The 23475-nt window shown below is 45.2% G+C and overlaps 1 protein-coding gene across 1 annotated transcript in view; it reads right to left on the minus strand.

The window, feature by feature from the left end:
* Positions 1 to 23475, minus strand: part of LOC100380729 (staphylococcal nuclease domain-containing protein 1) — a 319896-nt gene that overhangs the window by 183419 nt on the left and 113002 nt on the right. The window lies entirely within an intron of this gene.

Consider the following 23475-nt stretch of genomic DNA (forward strand, 5'->3'; position numbering starts at 1 on the left):
CCAGGAGAACAGAAACGCCTATATGTAATAATCACAGACTTGGCTTTCATGTTCTCATTCAGGAGGCCAATAGAACGGTAGTGTGCACTTTGACAATAAAGCACTGCAAACTGCAAACATGCACACTTGCAGATTACTGCTAAAGAGTGCTGAGAGCGAGCGTTTACTGCTGAAAAATAGACTGGGTTCAGAATGCAGCAACACTAATAGTAGGATTAAAGAGCACATTAGTGTTTCTAGGTCCAAATGCGCATTGTGTTTAGATTAGTTGGAGACTAGTTGTAAAGATCAGAAACAAGTTTATACCCTCAATCCCTCTTATCTCGACGAATGGACATGGATTCACACACACCACGCACGCACGCACACACACACACACACACACACACACAGCTGGGTATTAGTGGGGGCCTGATGTTCTTTTCCCATGCCTCCGAAGGGATTTAACCCCAGTGAAGGGCATACTAACAGTGTTTGTTTGTGTATTTGTACACGTGAGATGTAGACCTGGCAGTGTGTGAGGATTTAAGGTGACCTTGCGTCAGTCTAACACACCACCTCTCTCTCTCTCTCTCTCTCTCTCTCTCTCTCTGGCCACATCAAACACAATCAGTCTGTTCAGCAAAGACGAGTCAGGAAGTGTTTCTGGAATCCCAGAGTATAATAATGTAGAACGAACACGGTCATTCAGGACACTTATTCAAAGCAATTCCGAGCCAAGACATTAACTCAATTTACAGTTACCTGCCAAAATAAAGGAAACACTTGAGTAAATGAGAGGCATAAAGTATATTGAAAGCAGGTGCTTCCACACAGGTGTGGTTCCTGAGTTAATTAAGCAATTAGAACATCCCATCATGCTTAGGGTCATGTATAATAATGCCTAGTTGACCATTATTTTGTCTACCATGGCTAGAAGAAGAGATCTCAGTGACTTTGAAAGAGGGAACTCATTGGAGCATAGGGGGTTTAAAGGGTGAGTGGGTCAGTCATAGTCACCAGATCTGAACCCAATTGTAACACTCCTGATTCTGGAGCGGTGCCTCAGACAGTGTTTTGCACCATGAACAAAACACCAAATGATGGAATTTCTCATGGAAGAATAGCGTCGCTTCCCTCCAATAGAGTTCCAGACACTTGTAGAATCTATGCCAAGGTGCATTGAAGCTGTTCTGGCTTGTGGTGGCCCAATGCCCTATTAAGACACTATGTTGGTGTTTCCTTTATTTTGGCAGTTACATTTATGTGAACAACATTCACAACCCTGGTGTTATAACAACCCTGGTGTTACCAACTCTGGTGTTACCAACTCTGGTGTTACCAACCCTGGTGTTACCAACCCTGGTGTTACCAACTCTGGTGTTACCAACTCTGGTGTTACCAACTCTGGTGTTACCAACCCTGGTGTTACCAACCCTGGTGTTACCAACCCTGGTGTTACCAACTCTGGTGTTACCAACTCTGCACTCTTACCCACTGAGCAACTTGAGCAGGTGAGAGTGAGCATTAAAATGCATAACAAGTACCAAGTGCAAATACAGACTGTTTCAAAGAATCCCACTGAGGGAGGAAGGTATACTCCCCTGTAGGGGGCACTACTAATTAGACAACGCCCCTCGCTTGCTCTGTCGCTCCCTCGGTCTCTCTATCCGTCTGTGACCGTCTAATTAAATAGGAGGGCGATGGGAACATCAAAGCTGGTGTGTGTGAACAACAGTCAAGCTATTCTTTGCTAGAGCTGGACCATTTTAATAGTCCTTTGTCTTTTACCATCACAGAGGGGCCCTAGAGAGGGAGAGTGAGCAACAGGGCTTTCTAATATCCCCCCGTCGATAGGTTATTTGTACACACACACACACACACGAGGGGGAACTCTGATGTGCTTCTGTGCTTGGAGGTGCGTTTTGACTGGCAGTTGAACCTGTACACTGTGTTTCTAGTGTGCATTGTTACATAAGCATCAAATTAGGTCAATTAGCCATTTGTATTCTATACAATTCCTTGAAATACCAACACAACCATCTCCAGTAGTTTTCTACTAGCTGGGGTGCTGCCAATCCCTTTCATTTGATGTAGCATATCGTATTGCTTCTGACCCTAAACTTCCAAACACTCCTGCCAATAGAAGGTTTAATGATGGATGGTTTACCTGTCTATGGGAAGAGACGGTAAGCTACAGTGAACCAACACACCCCCTGTGGTGACTATTGATAAAGGTACTGAGCGCCTGCTGGGGATACTGTTGGGAGACCAATGGAGGTGTGGGAAAAAAACTGTGGCATGGGGAGAGACAATGCTTTGGGTTAAACATGACAAATATACTAGGTTCAACAATGAGTATACTGAACAAATAAACGCAACATGCAACAAATTCAAAGATTTTACTGAGTTAAAGTTCTTATAAGGAAATCAGGCATTTTAAATTAATTAATTAGGCCCTAATCTATGGATTTCACATGACTGGGCAGGGCCGCAGACATGGGTGGGCCCGGGAGGGCATAGGCCCACCCACTGGAGAGCTAGGCCGAGCCAATCATAATGAGTTTTTCCCCACGAAAGGGCTTTATTAAAAGGTCAGAAATACTCCTCAGCACCCTCCCACCCCCCGCTGATGCCACAGGTGAAGAAGCCGTATGTGGAGGTCCCGGCCTGGCGTGGTTACACATGGTCTGCGGTTGTCAGGCAGATTGGACAAACTGCCAAATTCTCTAAAACGACATTGGCTTATGGTAGAGAAATTAACATAAAATGATTTTGCAACAGCTGTGGTGGACATACCTGCAGTCAGCATGCTAATTGAACACTCCCTCAAAACTTGAGACTTCTGTGGCATTGTGTTGTGTGACAAAACCGCACAGTTTAGAGTGGACTTTTATTGTCCCCAGCCCAAGGTGCACCTGTGTAATGGTCATGCTGTTTAATCAGCTTCTTGATATGCCACACCTGTCAGGTGGATGGATTATCTTGGCAAAGGATAAAATGCTCACTTACCAACATGTAAACAAATTTATGCACACAATTTGAGAGTAATAAGCTTTTTGTGTATATGGTAAACTTCTGGGGTCTTTTATTTCAGCTCATGAAACAGGGGACCAACACCTTACATGTTGTGCTGATATTTTTGTTCAGTGTAGCATCCACTGTGATTGCTGAGGGAAAGTCACCCAGGGCAGCTACTAGCACAGAACAATGAATAAGGTGAGAATGAAGATGCTGTAAAAGGTACAGCATCTGAACAGAGATGAACATGCAGGACAGGTACAGCATCTGAACAGAGATGAACATGCAGGACAGGTACAGCATCTGAACAGAGATGAACATGCAGGACAGGTACAGCATCTGAACAGAGATGAACATGCAGGACAGGTACAGCATCTGAACAGAGATGAACATGCAGGACAGGTACAGCATCTGAACAGAGATGAACATGCAGGACAGGTACAGCATCTGAACAGAGATGAACATGCAGGACAGGAGAAAACAATGGACCAGAAAGCTTCATTCACCTACCAAGCTCTTTCAGCTGTCTACAATGTGTACTTGGGAGAGAGACAACATATGGCTAGGGAGAGACACTCTTTCCCTGGCAGTGGGGAGGGAGGGGTGAGGGGAGGGGAGAGAGAGAGAGACAACGTATGGCTAGGGAGGTAGACACTCTTTCCCTGGCAGTGGGGAGGGACGGGGTGAGCGGCAGTGGGGGAGAGAGAGAGACACCATCATGGCAGTGGGGAGGGAGTGAGACACTCTATCCCTGGCAGTGGGGAGGGAGGGGTGAGGGGAGAGACACTCTTTCCCTGGCAGTGGGGAGGGAGGGGTGAGGGGAGGGAGAGAGACAACGTTTGGCTAGGGAGAGACTCTTTCCCTGGCAGTGGGGAGGGAGGGGAGGGGAGAGACACTCTTTCCCTGGGAGGGGGAGGGAGGGGTGAGGGGAGGGGAGAGACACTCTTTCCCTGGGAGGGGGGTGAGGGGAGGGGAGAGACACTCTTCCCTGGCTGTGGGGAGGGAGGGGGGTGAGGGGAGGGGAGGTTACATCAGACGACTTGGCCAAGACCTAGCCTCCTACTCTGCTGGCAGCGCAGGAACAAAATGTTAGATCACAGTAATACATCTAGCATGGCTTCACTAGCATTGTTTCAGGAGATAACTCTCTCTCTGTGAAGAGTGTGTCATCTCGCAGCCAAAATGACAACTTGCACTAAGGGACAGAGGAACAATATGGAGTGAATCGACACCTGTGTGTAGTGTGTGTATGTGTGCGTATGTGTGTGTGTGAGAGCGCGGTGCAATGACTGTGTCGTGTCTACCACTGTGTACCAGCCAACTGCAGAGGCTCATAGAAAATCTGAAAAGCTGACAATATGTCTCTCTGATTCAATGTTCCAGATACACAAAACCAATATTCCACACCAACACCCTGTATGGTGTACCTTATTGACTATCTTAGTAGACTGCAAAACAATCTGTGGTCCAACTCGAAGACATAAAGGTCTGAGGCTAATCACAATGGACAGTAATGCTGCTATTTCGATTGGTCTGCATCTCTCTCCTCCACACCGAAGACGCTGTAGAACATCCGTACGAGGTGTGAATGAGCTTCATTCCAGCGAGGCAGTAGAGGCTGTGGTAGCAGGCTGGCAGGAGGGGTAGTACTCACACCCATCTTAATATGCACATCAGAGTAATTGAGCACAAACGTCAGCAGCAGGAATATTTTCACTCCTCTATATATTTTTATGGGGTCGTTTTTACAACAATCAGGGTACTGATGTGGGTGACAAGGGATGGGGACAACGACAGGGTACAACAGGTGTGTGTGTGTGGGGGGGTTAGGTTTGTGTGACTACACTGAGTGTACAAAACATTAAGAACAACTGCTCTTTCCACGGCAGACTGACCAGGTGAATCCAGGTTAAAGCCATGATCCCTTATTGATGTCACCTGTTAAATCCACTTCAATCAGTGTAGATGAAGGGGAGGAGACGGGTTAAAGGAGGATTTAAAGCCTTGAGACATGGATTGTGTGTGTGCCATTCAGAGGGTGAATGGGCAAGATAAAAGATTTAAGTGCCTTTGATCGGGGTACGGTAGTAAGTGCCAGAGGCACCGGTTTCACCTTAATCAGCAACCATATGCTTTCTCTTTTGCCAATTACATTCGATGGCCTTTCCTTCTGGATTCACTGGGAGAGAGAGACACAGACACACACGTAGGCCTCCTCTCTAATCAACAACACTGACATCTGCTACTATAACGTATTGATCAGTATGCAGCTCATCTTTCTCTGCCAGACTTAAATGAATAACCAGAACCCCCCCAATATCTCTTCTACCCCTCACTCAGCCACCCCATCCTGTAAATCCATCTTCACTGCGCCTCTCTCTCTCTCGACGATAAGTGACCAAACGACATGGCCATTAGCCTGGCACTCAGCTGGGCAGGATTTAATGAACAACAGTCATCAAGTGCCTGTCTGGAGACAGCAGGAGCACACTGTCTGTCTGTGTTGTTAACAAACAGCCTTTAACAACAGTCATTGTCTGTGGTGTTAACAAAGAGCCTTTAACAACAGTCATTGTCTGTGGTGTTAACAAAGAGCCTTTAACAACAGTCATTGTCTGTGGTGTTAACAAAGAGCCTTTAACAACAGTCATTGTCTGTGGTGTTAACAAACAGCCTTTAACAACAGTCATTGTCAGTGGTGTTAACAAACAGCCTTTAACAGTCATTGTCTGTGGTGTTAAACAGCCTTAAACAGTCATTGTCTGTCTGTGGTGTTAATAAACAGCCTTTACTCACCAGCCTGCACCTACTGTGCTGTACTCACACACTCTGCAGAGAGGCTAACACGTAGTCTTACAGTGTGTGTGTGTGTGTGTGTGTAAAATGTCTATGAAAGTGTGTATGTTAAATCATGTGACTGTGCATGGGTACCTTCTTAATAAAACCTCCTTGAGGATATGTACAGTGGTTCTCCCTTTAAAAGTTGCAGCGTACTGCAGCACAGCTTGCGTGGTGCCGCAGAATTCCATGGCACGTTATTTAAGGGCCAACCACTGGTACCATTAATGCTAGTTAGTGCTAGTTTGACCACCAGAGGGCATCTTTCAGAAGCATTTGATAGACTTCAAAAGTGGCTGTACTAGAGAATTTAAAACCTTTTATTGTAAGAACATAGTATATGGGAATGATTAAGAAATGTTGCTTAATTAATTTGATTAATATTATGGTGTTTCTATTCCAAGAAAAACTAAAAACCCTCTAGGTTTCCGTTAGGATGGAACGGAAAATATGGAGCTGTACAACGTGACGGTCGGGAGTAGGCTACAGTGCTGGGCTTTTTAGCTAAAGAATCGCCGTGTCGTCTGCGGGCACGCGGGGGAGACTGCGGTTCAATTCCCCGACGGGGAGGAAGGACTAGGCTGTCCTTGTAAATAACAATTTGTTCTTAACTGATTCCATATGTGTTATTTCATAGTTGTGATGACTTCACCATTATTCTACAAGGTAGAAAAAAGTTAAATAAAGAAAAACCCTGGAATGAGTAGGTGTGTCCAAACCTTTGAGGCCATCATGACATTTTGGCTAGAGAAATTGACGATACTACAATGCAACAAATACATTGATCATTTCAGCAAGGTTTTACCTGTGGTCGTGGAGCAGGGTGGAAGTGCAACTAAAATGTAGTTTAAATATCCATCTGCATTTTGAATGTCTTTTTTCAAGTTATTTTATTAACTAAAGCATAAAGATGTTGATGAAGAAATACTGTACTGCTGTTTTGAGTTAGAAATGTAACACTTCAGAGTACTTAAGCATCTAATACATTGCAGATAAGGGGGGGGTGTTCACACCTACAGCAGGCAGGCTATAAAGGGATAGTTCACACCTACAGTAGGCAGGCTGTAAAGGGGTAGTTCACACCTACAGTAGGCAGGCTATAAAGGGGTAGTTCACACCTACAACAGGCAGGCTATAAAGGGGTAGTTCACACCTACAGTAGGCAGGCTATAAAGGGGTAGTTCACACCTACAGCAGGCAGGCTGTAAAGGGGTAGTTCACACCTACAGCAGGCAGGCTGTAAAGGGGTAGTTCACACCTACAGTAGGCAGGCTGTAAAGGGGGTAGTTCACACCTACAATAGGCAGGCTATAAAGGGGTAGTTCACACCTACAGCAGGCAGGCTGTAAAGGGGTAGTTCACACCTACAGTAGGCAGGCTATAAAGGGGTAGTTCACACCTACAGTAGGCAGGCTATAATGGGGTAGTTCACACCTACAGTAGGCAGGCTATAAAGGGGTAGTTCACACCTACAGCAGGCAGGCTGTAAAGGGGTAGTTCACACCTACAGTAGGCAGGCTGTAAAGGGGTAGTTCACACCTACAACAGGCAGGCTATAAAGGGGTAGTTCACACCTACAGTAGGCAGGCTGTAAAGGGGTAGTTCACACCTACAACAGGCAGGCTATAAAGGGGATAGTTCACACCTACAGTAGGCAGGCTATAAAGGGGTAGTTCACACCTACAGTAGGCAGGCTGTAAAGGGGTAGTTCACACCTACAGTAGGCAGGCTGTAAAGGGGTAGTTCACACCTACAGTAGGCAGGCTGTAAAGGGGTAGTTCACACCTACAACAGGCAGGCTGTAAAGGCCATTGTCCTGTTAATCAGGCTACTAGTATTTGAAAAGGTGTTTCCAAAATGCCACCAGACGTCCATCCCTACTGAATATAAAAACACAGCATCTTGTTTACATTCTTTATTGTAACCATAATGTCACAAATCATTTGTATCTACCTTTCCAATTACTTTTAGAGTTTGGGTTAATTTGATTAATATTATGGTGTTTATATTCCAAGAAAAATGAAAAACCCTCTGGGTTTCTGTGAGGATGGAACGGATAATATGGAGCTGTTCAACGTGACGGTCGGGAGTAGGCTACAGTGCTGGGCTATTTAGCTAAAGAATCCCCGTGTCGCGCGCGGCATCTAGGCAAGTCTATTGTCCAGCTACCTGCTAGAACAGCGGGAACGGTTCCCTAGTCAGAGCCATTATTAGTGCAATGCCCCTTAAAGTGTTGCTCTGTGCTACCCAGTGTGGCGGGGGTCCCTCCCCCCTCCCTCCTCCTCCCTTCCCCATGGGCTAGGTCGGTCTTCTGTGCACAGCTTTGCGGCCCATCCCGTGCCCCCTGCCCTCGTGCTTGAAGCTCGCATGCTTTCAGTGGATACAGCTGGAGAACTGCAAGTCAGTCCCATTGTGCGCCACTCAGGAGCCATGAACAACATGACCAATATATATTGTCCTGCTAATAACAGGGTTAATAATATACATGTCAGAATATCCAACGGGCTTTTATATCATTCTAAACTAATAATAATAATCGCTTTGTTTAAATATTTTGGAGATGATTTCGTTTTCAAATAACGTAAAATGAGTGAGAAAAAGGCCAGTCTTGAACATGGGGTGAGACATTGTTACTAATTTGTGAATAAAGCCAGTTTGTTATTTCTGTTTTTAGAGGGAGAGAAACCAAAAACATAGTCATCTCATGGGTCTCCCAGTCGAGGCTGGCACGGGTATTTAACCAGAACCCAGCTTGCACTGCTATGCAGTGTCTTAGACCGTTGCACCACTCAGGCACTGTATAACGTGACCGGAGTTGTGCACAATTATCAGTTTCTATTTAGGTTTATGTTGCCCATTCATTGTCAGTTAGAGACACATTAGGAACCAAAAGCATAATCAGTGTTCTAACTCCCCGTTACGCTGGTCTGGAGCAATGAAGTGGTGACGCAGGGTACCGTACTGAACCACAAATGACCTCTAAGTCCCGCAGCACAATCGCAAAACTTCTACACATCTCTGCAAATGTCACAGATGGGAGTGCGATTTGTGTGTGTTATAAAATAATGGATTACGCATATGCATGTGAATATTTAACTTGAGTGTGTGTCATATCGCCACTGATAGCCATTAGAGACAAGGGGAGGACTGTATGGAATATGTATAGTCTATATCTTGTCAAGTGGGATTGATTATTTGACTATATAACAGTGTATCAAAGCTACTGCACATATTTGTTGAGACACACCATGTTCTGTAACCTTGGGGTTACACACACACACACACACACACACACACACACACACACACACCTACCTCTCTCTTCTAGCCTATTCTCTTGGCCCAATCAGATGATTCTCCTCTATTCATACTAGTCAGATCTCCCTGTCTTGTAAAGGATTCTGCCTGGCTGGCTCTGTGGCTTGTCCTTCTCTTTGAGCTCCGGCTCTCCTTGGAGACCGGGGGGGAGAAATCGCTGCCGCTGCGGTTGAGATCAGAGGCCTTTCTCTGGGGTGCGGGGAACGGAGAGCAGCCTGGAGAGGTCAGACATTGTGCTGGGGTAAGCTGGCGTGGGATTACTCCCTCTCTTTTAGTCACACTCTTTAAAAGAGAACTCTCTGCCGCAGCTGATTCCGATGGATGAACTAAAGGGGAGAGGACACGCTTATTGAAAGGCCCCCAAACACACACACACACTGCCTGATCAAGCTGCCAGACTGCCTGACAGAACTGACACACACTGAAGGCAGAGAAGAGAGAAGAGGGGGCAGGACTGGGCCTGTGACCTCAACATGGTAGGAGCCAGTCAGCCAGGCATTTGACAACTCAATAAGCTACAACAGACACACAGGTTGATGTGAAACGGGTATCGGCACGGTGGGCAGCCCAGGTGGTAAGAGACAAAACATTGCTGTGAGATCGTGTGTGCCCAGCAGGAAGTGAGAAAAGAGAGAGGTATCTCTCCTCTACCACTGCCAACATGGGAGCCCTGGCTCTGTGTCAACACAGGGAGAGAGGTATCTCTCCTCTACCACTGCCAACATGGGAGCCCTGGCTCTGTGTCAACACAGGGAGAGAGGTATCTCTCCTCTACCACTGCCAACATGGGAGCCCTGGCTCTGTGTCAACACAGGGAGAGAGGGGGATGGAGAGAGAAAATAAAGGGTGAGAGGAGAGGGACAGGTTGGCAGTTTTCAGGATGACAGCTGTTGTGTGTGTGGTTGTGGAGCAGCGTGTTCATGCCTTCACCAGGATCATGCCGGCATACAACAAGCACTGTTGTCATGGGAACCTTCACCATTCTATAAAAAGGGAGCAACTGCGAGCCAGACACACACACTTACCAGGGTTTCGGTTAGGAAAATGTGGCGCTGGACATTTGACCGGCATCATTTTAATTTTCCGGACATTTGAGGAATGTACCGGACCCATACGCATTGGGTGGTAACTTGATTAGGGTGTCTACCCATGGTGCTCAGAAAGACAGAAATCCCATTTACATGATGGTAATTCATTTTAACAGAACATGCACGTCGAGGATGCAACGACGTGTGTCCTTACCGAGCAATTTGAACATGTTACAATAACTGTCCACATGTACTTTCCCCTCAGCCAACAAGATGCGAAACGAACAGCAAAATGCCTAGCCAGCATAAGTTAAGTTTGGGGAAGACCATTTTCACCATAAAAAGCATTCCATGCATCATTACATTTGCAGAGTTACTATTCATAATGTGATGAGTAGATTGGATAGTCATAATTTAAAATAACTCAATCACTGTTGGAAAAGGCCATTCAATGCAACACATGGCTGAGCGCGTGTACAAGCCTGGGATATAGGCTTTATAAGATAACTTCTTTCTTTGCATGGGAAAAACACATTTCATGCAATACTACTGCACTTTATCTTTTTGAATGCGACAAATTTCAGGAACGCCTACATCTAATAGGCCTATGACAATGAGACACACAGATTCTACTGGAGGATGAAATGGTCCCAGAATAAACTAAATGAATGTGGCACTGACTCAACAACGACAGAGTGGATATAGGCAGCGCTCACTCACCGGGGACATGACCGATGATCTCCGCTGGTGCCAATAACATTTTTGATAAGTTAAATACAGATTACAGTATTTTTACAGCAACAGCCATTTGCATTCCAAACTATGTTTAACCGCGAGTGAATTTTGAAATACTGTGATCTGGCTGACTGGGCAACTCTACTTTTCACTGACAGTCGCAACTCCACAATCAAATTGCGCGTGTTGCCTTTCCTTCCGACTGTAGGAAATACGATTTAAAACAATACACAACAATAACTTATAAAGGCTAGAGGAAGCTAATGATCCTCTGTGGCCAAATCATGCTTTAGTAGCCTATTTTGAATGATTTTATTTATTTCTGTATGGACAGGAGTTGGCTGACTAGGCTATATCATTTTGCCATCAGCATTTGGCGTCCGGGCAGTGAAAGAAAGTAGAAAACCACTAGAACAATGGCACATGGAAGTCTGTATCAAATCATTGCCACCAAGGATATGGTTGGATTTGCCAAGCTACTTTGAAGCAAGGTAAAACATGCCTCATAATATGTATTCAAATATTCAGGTGTCAAACAATTAAGTAGCTATAGGTTTTGAAAATGCATACTGCCTCCAGCTCATTGCAAAGTGGTGTGACGTGCTGATGAAGCCTGCCTTCTGTTGCTTATGCATTTGAATGGCGAATGGGAAGCGCGCTTTAATTACCAGTTCAGAAAACTAATAACTGCCATTTTTAATGGTTGTCCCAAAAATATTTTAACACACTATTGCGTTTAGAATTGTTGAGCAATGATTGGGTTTATAAAAGCGCTGTCTGACTGATTTGCTGCTCAAAGGCTCTGCATCTCTATTCTGTGCACGTGTTAAGATACATAACGAATACACACACGCGCCAATCTAATTCCACTAAAGTATGCAAATTAACCCATACACCAATAAACATGACCAGACTAATGTATTTCCATCAATGAATAGGCTAAAAAGCATCATTTCGCAACAGGATTTTTGTTCTTTATTGGCATTTCAATTTTTTAAAGGCCAAAATCCAGCTATTACCAGCTAACAGAAACCTGACACACACATGAAAAAGACAACACTGCAAATTATATTTGCAAAAGAAACACAAATATACACTACTAGTTAGAGCCCAAACGAGACCCCTGTAAGCTGTGTAAGCCCAGTGGCTTGCTATTCAGGGACCTATCAGCTGTCCCCAATGCCTCACTCCTGTTCCTACAAAAACAGTTTCCACAATAAGACAAGTCAAAAGTTCTCGCCACAACCAGGCAATTCGATAGCATCGATTAAAAGATTAATCCCCACTAACGCTGAGTACGGTGCAAAATTAAGAGAATGAGTGGGAGGGAGTGTGGAGGTAGAGAAAGAGAGGGAGAGGTAGAGAGAGAGGGAGAGATAGAGGGACTAGAGAAAGTTAGAGGTAGACAGACTGTAGAGAGAAAAAGAAAAGGAGACCGTAGCAAGAGAATGATTGAGAGAAAGAGGTAAAGAGAGGTAGAGGGACTAGAAAAAAAATGATGTAGACAGAAAGACTGGTTGAGAGGATGAAAGAGTGAAAGAAAGCGAAGCGAGAGAGAAAGAAGGAGAGAAAGAGGAGGAGAGAAAGAAGAGGGAAAGCGGAGCAGGAAGAAGCAGAGGGTAGAATATATAATAAAGCAGAGTGATGGTAGTGTTTCATTCCCTCAACAATTACTACAATTATCACCCTAATCACACGTCATCCAGGGGCCGCAAACAGAAGTGCTGACGACGGCCTTTAACCAGATGAGAGGAGGGAAGATGGAGGGATAGGGGAGGAGAAAAGATAAAAACAATGGGGAGAAGAGAGAGAGAGAGAGAGAGGCTAAGGCAGAACTGAAAAAGTTAGGGTATTAACCTGTTGGGGCTAGGGGGCAGTATTTTCACGGCTGGATAAAAAAACGTACCCGATTTCATCTGGTTACTAATCCTACCCAGTAACTAGAATATGCATATACTTATTATATATGGATAGAAAACACCCTGAAGTTTCTAAAACTGTTTGAATGGTGTCTGTGAGTATAACAGAACTCATTTGGCAGGCAAAACCCTGAGACATTTTCTGACAGGAAGTGGATACCTGATGTGTTGAATTACCTTTAAGCCTATGCCATTGAAACACACAGGGGTTGATTAATGTTTTGGCACTTCCTATTGCTTCCACTAGATGTCACCAGCCTTTACAAAGTGTTTTGAGTCTTTTACTGTGAGATCTGACCGAACAAGAGCCATGGAACGGTGATGGCCGATTAGACTCTGGCGCGCGAGTTCATGTTGGGTACCCTCGTTCCAATACGTTATAAAAGAGAATGCATTCGTCCACCTTGAATATTATTCATGTTCTGGTTAAAAAAGGCACTAATGATTTATGCTATACAACGTTTGACATGTTTGAACGAACGTAAATATATTTTTTCCCCTCGTTCATGACGAGAAGTCCGGCTGGCTTAGATCATGTGCTAACAACACGGAGCTTTTTGGATATAAATGATGAGCTTTTTTGAACAAAACTACATTCGTTATGGACCTGGGATTCCTGGAAGTGACATCTGATGAAGAGAATCAAAGGTAATGGATTATTTACATAGTATTTTCGATTTTAGATCTCTCCAACATGGCCGTTTGTCTGTATAGCAAAGCATATTTTTCTGGGCGCAGTGCTCAGATTATTGCAAAGTGTGATTTCCCAGTAAGGTTATTTTTAAATCTTAGTTGATTGCGTTCAAGAGATGTAAATCTATAATTCTTTAAATGACAATATAATATTTTACCAATGTTTTCTAATTTTAATTATTTAATTTGTGGTGCTGACTTGACTGCCGGTTATTGGAGGGAAACGATTTCCTCAACATCAATGCCATAGTAAAACGCTGTTTTTGGATATAAATATGAACTTGATAGAACTAAAAATGCATGCATTGTCTAACATAATGTCCTAGGAGTGTCATCTGATGGAGATTGTAAAAGGTTAGTGCATCATTTTAGCTGGTTTTATGGTTTGGTGACGCCCGTCTTTGAATTGACAAAACATTACACACAGCTATTGTCAATGTACTCTCCTAACATAATCTAACTTTCTGCTTTCGCCGTAAAACCTTTTTGAAATCGGACAACGTGGTTAGATTAAGGAGATGTTTATCTTTCAAAGGGTGTAAGATAGTTGTATGTTTGAAAAATTTGAATTTTGACATTTATTTGGTTTCAAATTTGCCGCTCTTGAAATGCACCTGCTGTTGATAGGGTGCACCACGGGTGGCACGCTAGCGTCCCACATAGCCCATAGAGGTTAAAGGTGTAGAACAAACAAAAAAGAAAGAAAAAAAGGAGGACGGAGGAAGAGAAAGTCCATCCATAATTCAGAGGTGAGTGTGTGTGTGGTGCTCCTATTGTCCCTGCTTAGTAAAGGTCACACACACGTAGTGGAGGGCAACGCTGTTGTTACGATCACTCCCAATCAATAGCACTGCACTGATGAGACAGACCCGGGTGGGGAGAAGTGCATGCTAGTTGAGTGTGTAGGTACAGTACCCAACTAGGTGTTCAGGAAAGGGGATTCGAGTAAAGACATTAAAGAATGATGACTTCCTGGTCAAATAAATGTTAAAGGTTTGCTGAGTCAAAGGCTCATTAAAAGGTTAAATAAGACAACTAAGAAAAGCCATGATAACCCTGTGTGTGTGTGTGTGTGTGTGTGTGTGTGTGTGAAGGGCATTTGATGGTTTTGGAAAGACATGCTGGGCCCTTACTGTTAGCACCTGGAGGCTGGAGCGAGAGAGCCAGAGAGGAAAAATAGGAACAATGTGAATGTGTGCATGAGGCAGATGAGGTGAGAGTTGAGTTTCTCTATCCAGTAGAAGACGTTGTCCCCTCTCTCCGGTCAGTCTCACCGGAGGAAAGGAAGGAGAGAGCAGGGACCGTGAGGCGGACCCTCTGCTGCTCTCTCCCTCCCTCCACTGAGACTAACGCCATGTTCAAAACAACTGGGAACTTGGAAATCTCCGACCTCAGACAGAGCAGTCAAGACAACTGATTACAATTTTCTATTTTAAACAAAAATAAAGACAAATCTTTTGGAACGGTCATCCAACTCCAGGTCGGAAACTCTGGCACCTTTCAAGCGCTCCAACCTGAAGATCACGGATGTCATGATTTGACCTCCCCCCCCCCCCCCCCGACAGCCAAAGAGCTGATTGCAAAATGTACTTGCTTAGGCTTATGAGATCATAACCCACGTTAAGACAAAACAACCTTCAATTTTTAAACCAGAGCCAGGGCCTACAATCCGAAATCACCAGAGGTTTCTATTCCCTAAATCACCAGAGGTTTCTATTCCCTAAATCACCAGAGGTTTCTATTCCCTAAATCACCAGAGGTTTCTATTCCCTAAATCACCAGAGGTTTCTATTCCCTAAATCACCAGAGGTTTCTATTCCCTAAATCACCAGAGGTTTCTATTCCCTAAATCACCAGAGGTTTCTATTCCCTAAATCACCAGAGGTTTCTATTCCCTGTTGGACTGTTAATAAAAAATAACAGCATTATTTTGGGTGAATGTGGTACGTACGGATGCTGGATGGGCCCTAACTAGCAGGCTATTGTGTAGTAGCAGTGCGCGCACATACACACACACACACACACACACACACACACACACACACACACACACACACGGTGCCTCTACCCTCTGTGTGGAACATTACCTAGCGTTCCAGTGACAGCTCAGGGTGTTGAACGTCACTCACTCTGGACAGGCGCCCACGTGGCCATTGACCACTACAGGGGGAGTTCAGAGCTTCTTGTTCCCAGCTGTACTGGTTACTACAATTGTTTTGCTAAAGCTGGTTCTGAAACAAAGGACACTTGCCTGGCTAAACAAGCCTGTCCAGGGGAAGTGGGAACATGATGGATTACTCAAAACTGTTTAATTCCCGATGACACACACACACACACACACACACACACCAGGCAGAGACACCTGGAGTGCTGATGAAGGAGGAGAAGAAAGAATCCAACTCCTTTCCTCCCACAGTGGGACGTTGTTGTCACTGTCTGGAGACACCGACAAAGAGAGGTTGGTAAACACCCCACACATACACAACCTACTATCATGTCTTAATAACATCCCCTCATACAGTAAAAACAAGATGAAGGGAGAGAAAAGACCACAAGAAAGAGGAACAACCAGATAAACGAGAGCAAAAGAATAAAATAAAGAAAAGGGAGGGAAGGAAGGAAGGAAGGAAGGAAGGAAGGAAGGAAGGAAGGAAGGAAGGAAGGAAGGAAGGAAGGAAGGAAGGAAGGAAGGAAGGAAGGAAGGAAGGAAGGAAGGAAGGAAGGAAGGAAGGAAGGAAGGAAGGAAGGAAGGAAGGAGGGAGGGAAAGAAAAAGGTGTGAGAGAGAGGGCTCTTGATAACAAGCTTGTTCTATAAGGTCCCCAGCAGCGGCCCTCAACCCAGTCACTTAGCAACACACTGTCCAACTCCTACAGCCGACAGAAACAGAGACAGAGACAAAGAAATAGATAGAGAGACAGCGAGGGAGCGAGAGAGGAGAAAAGAAGCACTAAACAGGAGACAAATCAGAGAAAGACCAAAATAGAAGCAAGAGAAAAGCGAGGGAAAGAAAGTCAGTGGGCCCACAGGAGAGGACAGCAACACAAAAGGCAGGTGCAAAACACGGAGAGAAAGCAGAGAGGACGAGGAGGACGGGAGGAAAATGTGACCAACTGGATCTTCTAAATAGGCCAGGTGAATCACACTGGTGCACAGGTTCACTGAGATAACTGCTGTCTGCAGAGACACAAAGAGGGAGGGACAGAAGGAAAATGTGGACTCCTACCTTCTCAGCACGTGGCTCTCAGGAAGGCAGGCTGCCTCCCTGCCTTCGTCTCCCTCTCTGACTTTATCTATGTCCTCTGAGTGGTAAGCTGAAAATCTATGAACCCGCAGTTGGAGAGAGAGAGAGAGAGAGAGAGAGAGAGAGAGAGAGAGAGAGAGAGAGAGAGAGAGAGAGAGAGAGAGAGAGAGAGAGAGAGAGAGAGAGAGAGAGAGAGAGAGAGAGAGAGAGAGAGAGAGAGAGAGAGAGAGAGAGAGAGAGAGAGAGAGAGAGAGAGAGAGAGAGAGAGAGAGAGAGAGAGAGAGAGAGAGAGAGAGAGAGAGAGAGAGAGAGAGAGAGAGAGAGAGAGAGAGAGAGAGAGAGAGAGAGAGAGAGAGAGAGAGAGAGAGAGAGAGAGAGAGAGAGAGAGAGAGAGAGAGAGAGAGAGAGAGAGAGAGAGAGAGAGAGAGAGAGAGAGAGAGAGAGAGAGAGAGAGAGAGAGAGAGAGAGAGAGAGAGAGAGAGAGAGAGAGAGAGAGAGAGAGAGAGAGAGAGAGAGAGAGAGAGAGAGAGAGAGAGAGAGAGAGAGAGAGAGAGAGAGAGAGAGAGAGAGAGAGAGAGAGAGAGAGAGAGAGAGAGAGAGAGAGAGAGAGAGAGAGAGAGAGAGAGAGAGAGAGAGAGAGAGAGAGAGAGAGAGAGAGAAGTAGAGAGAGAGAGAGAGAAAAGTAGAGAGTGATAGAAGTAGAGAGAGAAGTAGGTAGCCGGCAGGTAGCCTAATGATTAGAGTGTTGGGCCAGTAACCGAAAGGTTGCTAGATCGAATCCCCGAGCTGACAAGGTAAAGATCTGTCGTTCTGCCTCTGAACAAGGCAGTTAACCCACTGTTCCTAGGCTGCCTTCCTAGGATATGTTCTTAACTGACTTACCTAGATAAATAAAAGTTAAAAATAAATAATAAATAAAAAAGAGAAGCAGAGAGAAGCAGAGAGAAGCAGAGAAGCAGAGCGCGACAGAGAGAAGCAGAGAGCGACAGAGAGAAGCAGAGAGCGACAGAGAGAAGCAGAGAGCGACAGAGAGAAGCAGAGAGCGACAGAGAGAAGCAGAGAGCGACAGAGAGAAGCAGAGAGCGACAGAGAGAAGCAGAGCGCGACAGAGAGAAGCAGAGAGCGACAGAGAAGCAGAGCGCGACAGAGAGAAGCAGAGCGCGACAGAGAGAAGCAGAGCGCGACGGAGAGAAGCAGAGAGCGACGGAGAGAAGCAGAGAGCGACAGAGAGAAGCAGAGAGCGACAAAGAGAGAAGCAGAGAGCGACAGAGAGAAGCAGAGAGCGACAGAGAGAAGCAGAGAGCGACAGAGAGAAGCAGAGAGAGAAGCAGAGAGCGACAGAGAGAAGCAGAGAGCGACAGAGAGAAGCAGAGAGCGATAGAAAGAAGCAGAGAGCGATAGAGAGAAGCAGAGAGCGATAGAGAGATCTACCTGCACCACAGAACATGTATTATTCACGTCACTGAGGTCTTTCATGGTGCAGTGCCCTTGACATGAAGGGTAAGACATATTAAGATGATTCAGCTACAGCTAGTCCCTTCAGCATAACAGCACCGCCCGCCGGGCCCAGACTCACAGTAGGGGATAGGGACACACACACTCTCTGTCCCACCACTGTGTGTGTGTGTGTGTGTGGAGGTAAGAACAGCGTGACCAGTCATAACACATCATGCCTCATGAAAGGTCATAGAGCAGAGCTAATGTAGCTAATTATAGGCTGTCTATTCACATCAACGAGCACGCAACACACACACACACACACACACACCCCCCTGATCTATCACGATCAAAATGGCTGCTCCACTTCCATCTAATGTATATACAGTATAATATATGCCATTTAGCCGACGCTTTTATCCAAAGCGACTTACAGGCATGAGCATACATTTTACATTCTGTGTGTGCCTTCAGAGAACCAGGGTGTATGGGGTAGCGTGGGGCTCATCAGAATGGATGGTGAAGTTGTTAGCCAGAGCTTATCAGCATTTTCTTTCACACACACACGGTCACGCTCATAAACGTCTGGGGATGATAAAGCACATCCCTCTCTCTCTCGTTCCCTCCATCTCGCTCTGCCGTGGCATAGAGGAGTTTATGGGGGACATTCTTCACTACTATTAAAGAGGGCCACGGATAACGCCATCTCTCACACACTGGCACTAGGTCAGTGCAGGGGACCAGATGCGTTCATGGTTAGGTTGTCGCCTAGTGCAGAGGCAATGTTCCAGTGCCTGAATTTAATTCAATAAACCATATTGTCATATTGGCATGAGATGCATGTAAATACTACTAAAGTAAAACAGTTATGAATAAAAGAAGTGGATGGAAGAAGACATGTGTTCTATATAAATCATATAAGGAAATGATATTGAGAATAGTATTGGTGGTTTAATGTTTTAAAGACCCTACAAACAAACTGTCCCCAGGGGGAGAATTCTCAGTGTCCCCAAGTCTGTCTGGCCTATAAAACACACCATCTATTATTTAACTAGACACACACACAATTTCGCTACAGTGCCTACAGAAAGTATTCAGAGCTCGACTTTTTTCACATTTTGTTACGTTACAGCCCTGTTCTAAAATAGATTAAATAAAAAATGGTAACTCAGCAATCTACACACAATACCCCATAGCAAAAACAGGTTTGATATTTTTGCAAATGTATTACAAATAAAATAGAAAAAAAGCATAAGTATTCAGACCCTTTGCTATGAGATTTGAAATTGAGCTCAGGTGCATCCTGTTTCCATTGATCATCCTTGAGATGTTTCTACAACTTGATTGGAGTCCCCAAGGTCCCAAAGAACTCAGTGGCCTCCATCATTATTAAATGGAAGTTTGGAACCTCCAAGACACTAGAGCTGGCCGCCCGGAAAAAATGGGGGAGAATGGCCATGGTCAGGGAGGTGACCAAGAACCCGATGGTCCCTCTGACAGAGCTCCAGAGTTCCTCTGTGGAGAAGGGAGAACCTTCCAGAAGGAAAACCAGAAACTCCCCAAATACACATGTGCTAAGCTTGTAGCGTCATACCCAAGAAGATTTGAGGCTGTAATCGCTACCAAAGGTGCTTCAACAAAGTACTGAGTAAAGGATCTGAATACTTATGTAAATGTCATGTGTTTATTTTTAATACATTTGCAAAAATGTCTAAAAACCTGTTTTTTCTTTGTCATTATGGCGTATTGTGTGTAGACTGATGGGGGCGGGGGACTATTTAATCCATTTTAGAATAAGGCTGTAACGTAACAAAATGTGGAAAAAGTCGAGGGGTCTGAATCATTTCTGAATGCACTGTATACAAGCATGTCAGCCCACCGAGACCTGACTGTGCATACAAATGAACACATGACTGTACACACATAGACGGAAAGCGCTAGATAGAGAGAGGGAGACGGGAGGAGGAGAGAGAGATGAGAGATGGAAGCGCGGCACTTGTGTAATCTGACTCACGCCAAATAATTCAGACGTGAACGGAAATCAATGCAAAGCGCCAGACGAAGGAGAAATCCAATATGGTCTTAGAGTGAGAGGCAAAATAGACATTAAAGGGCTCAAAACACATGAAGGATGCACTTTCTCACCCATAACTGTGTGAGCAGGAGAATGTTAAACAGGCCTAGCCACCTCCAAATGCATATAGTGGGTGATTCTCATACAGGCTGGCTTCACAGGAGGCTGCTGAGGGGAGGACGACTCATAATAATGTCCGGAACAGATTCAATGGAATGGCATCAAACACCTGGAAAACGTGTTGGATGTGTTTGATGCCACTCCAGTCATTACCATGAGCTCATCCTCCCCAGTGAAGGTGCCACCAACCTGCTGTGGCTGGCTTGGATAAATGATAGGGTTAGGCAGGTGTTTCATAATGCTGCAGGTAAAGGTACCATTTCCAATACTGCCACCGAAAGGGTGGACAGGCTTTCCCCCCCAACAGCACACTAAAACACCTGATTCAACTCATCAGACACACACCTAAAAAACCCACAAACCCACCGACACTCTGTGGGGGGCCCAATCACAGACACCCACAAACCCACCGACACTCTGTGGGGGGCCCAATCACAGACACCCACAAACCCACCGACACTCTGTGGGGGGCCTAATCACAGACACCCACAAACCCACCGACACTCTGTGGGGGGCCCAATCACAGACACCCACAAACCCAGCGACACTCTGTGGGGGGGGCAATCACAGACACCCACAAACACACCGACACTCTGTGAGGGGCCCAATCAGACACCCACAAACCCACCGACACTCTGTGGGGGGGCCCAATCACAGACATCAGCATTAAAGCTTCTTGAGCAGCAAGGGAGTCTGTGCCCTGTAATCTGTGGTGACTGACTGACTGACTGACTGACTGACTGTCGCTGTGCGTGCCACATGAGTCATTGCCCCCCACTCCCGCCCACCACCTGTCCTGTCGGGATGTGCTGCCAACCCCGTGCCAGCCTGGGAACAGGGGGCGCTGGCCATCTAACTTTAACACATGACTGGGTACAGCGCTGTCACTGACCAATGGTGGACGTGAGAACAGGAAGGGCCAGAGAGGTACGAGGGAGAGACAGAGTGCCCTGATGTGTCTGGGATGAGTTCACTCAGCTCTGATACCGTATAGCCTACTAGATACTGCAGTGATAAAATCAACTGTCCACACATACAGTGCCTTCACACACCTTGACTTGGCCCACATTTTGTTGTTACAAAGTGGGATTAAAATGGATTTCATTGTCATTTTCTGACAACGATCTACACAAAATACTGTAATGTCAGTGGAAGAAAAATTACAAGATAAAAAAATGATATATATATGGAAAATAAAAATAATATATCTTGATGTCTCTAAGAGCTATTTTTACCCATTATTCTTTAAATTCTTCAAACTCTTGTCAAGTTGGTTGTTGATCATTGCTAGACAGCCATTTAAGTCTTGCCATAGATTTTCAAGACGATTTAAGTCAAAACTGTAACTAGGCCACTCGGGAACATTCAATGTCATCTTGGTAAGCAACTCCAGTTTGGCCTTGTGTTTTAGTGAATTTGTCTCCCAGTGTCTGTTGGAAAGCAGACTGCACCAAGTTTTCCTCTAGGATTTTGCCTGTGCTTAGCTCTATTTCGTTTATTTTTATCAACAACAACTCCCTAGTCCTTGCCGATGACAAGCATACCCAAAACATGATCCAGCCACCACCATGCTTGAAAATATGAAGTGTGGTACTCAGTGATGTGTTGTATTTGCCCCAAACAGAATGCTTTGTATTCATGACAAAAAGTACATTTCTTTCCCACATTTTTTGCAGTATTACTTTAATGCCATCAGGATATTTTTATTCTGTACAGGCTTCCTTCTTTTCACGCTGTAATTTATGCTAGTTGTGGAGAAATCCCTGAGCAGTTTCCTTCCTCTCTGGCCACTGAGTTAGGAAGGGCGCCTGTTTCCCGAATGGGTGTATTGATACACCATCCAAAGTGTAATTAATAACTTCACCATGCTCATATTCAATGTCTGCATCTACTAATAGGTGCCATTCTTTGCGATTCATTGGAAAACCTCCCTGGTCTTTGTGGTTGAATCTGTGTGCGAAATTCACTGCTCGATTGAGGGACCTTATAGATAATTGTATGTGTGGGGTACAAAGATGGGGTAGTCATTTAAAAATCATTTTAAACACTATTATTGCACACAGAGTGATTCCATGCAACTTATGTGACTTGTTAATAAGCACATTTCTACTCATGAACTTATTTACGCTTACCATAACAAAATGGTTGAATAACTTATTGGCTCAGGCTGTAACAACAATACGTGGAAAAAGTCAAGAGATGTGAATTCTTTCTGAAGGCACTGTAGAGGGGGAGAGAGGTAGAGAGAGGAGGAGAAGAGGGGTAGAGAGAGGAGAAGAGGTAGGGAGGGGAGGAGAGGTAGAGAGAGGAGGAGAGAGGTAGAGAGAGGAGGAGAGAGGTAGAGAGAGGAGGAGAGAGGTAGAGAGAGGATAAGAGGTAGGGAGGGGAGGAGAGGTAGAGAGAGGAGGAGAGAGGTAGAGAGAGGAGGAGAGAGGTAGAGAGAGGAGGAGAGAGGTAGAGAGAGGAGGAGAGAGGTAGAGAGAGGATAAGAGGGAGGGAGGGGAGGAGAGAGGAGGAGAGGGGATAAGAGGTAGAGAGGGGATAAGAGGTAGAGAGAGGATAAGAGGTAGGGAGGGGAGGAGAGGTAGAGAGAGGAGAGAGAGAAGAACAGAGAGAGAAAGAAATAGCATGTGGATGGAATAGATCAAGTGAACGAAAGACCAAATTTGAATAAAAAAAAGACAGAAAGAATAAGAGAGGGATGGATAGACTGAGAAAGGTCAGAGGCCAATGAGTGTGTGTCCGCACACAAGGTCAGAGCCACGCGTGGGAGGCGGACCAGCCCTCTTTAAATCTCACTTCCCTCAGCCTTTTATTGTTCTTTCACATTCTGTCTATCACAGACAGTCGTGATGGAGGGATGGAGCAGAGAATACTCTGTTGCAGTCAGGTCCTACAGCATATCACTTTGACCACTTTCCTATACCTCTGATCCATGGTTTCCCCACTCCCCTGTTCCTCTCCATGCAAAAACTCTGCACTCAATACAATTCATATCTATTACCACACACAAACATTTCATGAACAAAAACCCTCCTTGGCGTGAAATAGAGAAAGACGGAAAATGAACA

The sequence above is a fragment of the Salmo salar genome, chromosome ssa07, assembly GCF_905237065.1.
Source record: "Salmo salar chromosome ssa07, Ssal_v3.1, whole genome shotgun sequence".
Lineage (NCBI taxonomy): Eukaryota > Metazoa > Chordata > Actinopteri > Salmoniformes > Salmonidae > Salmo > Salmo salar.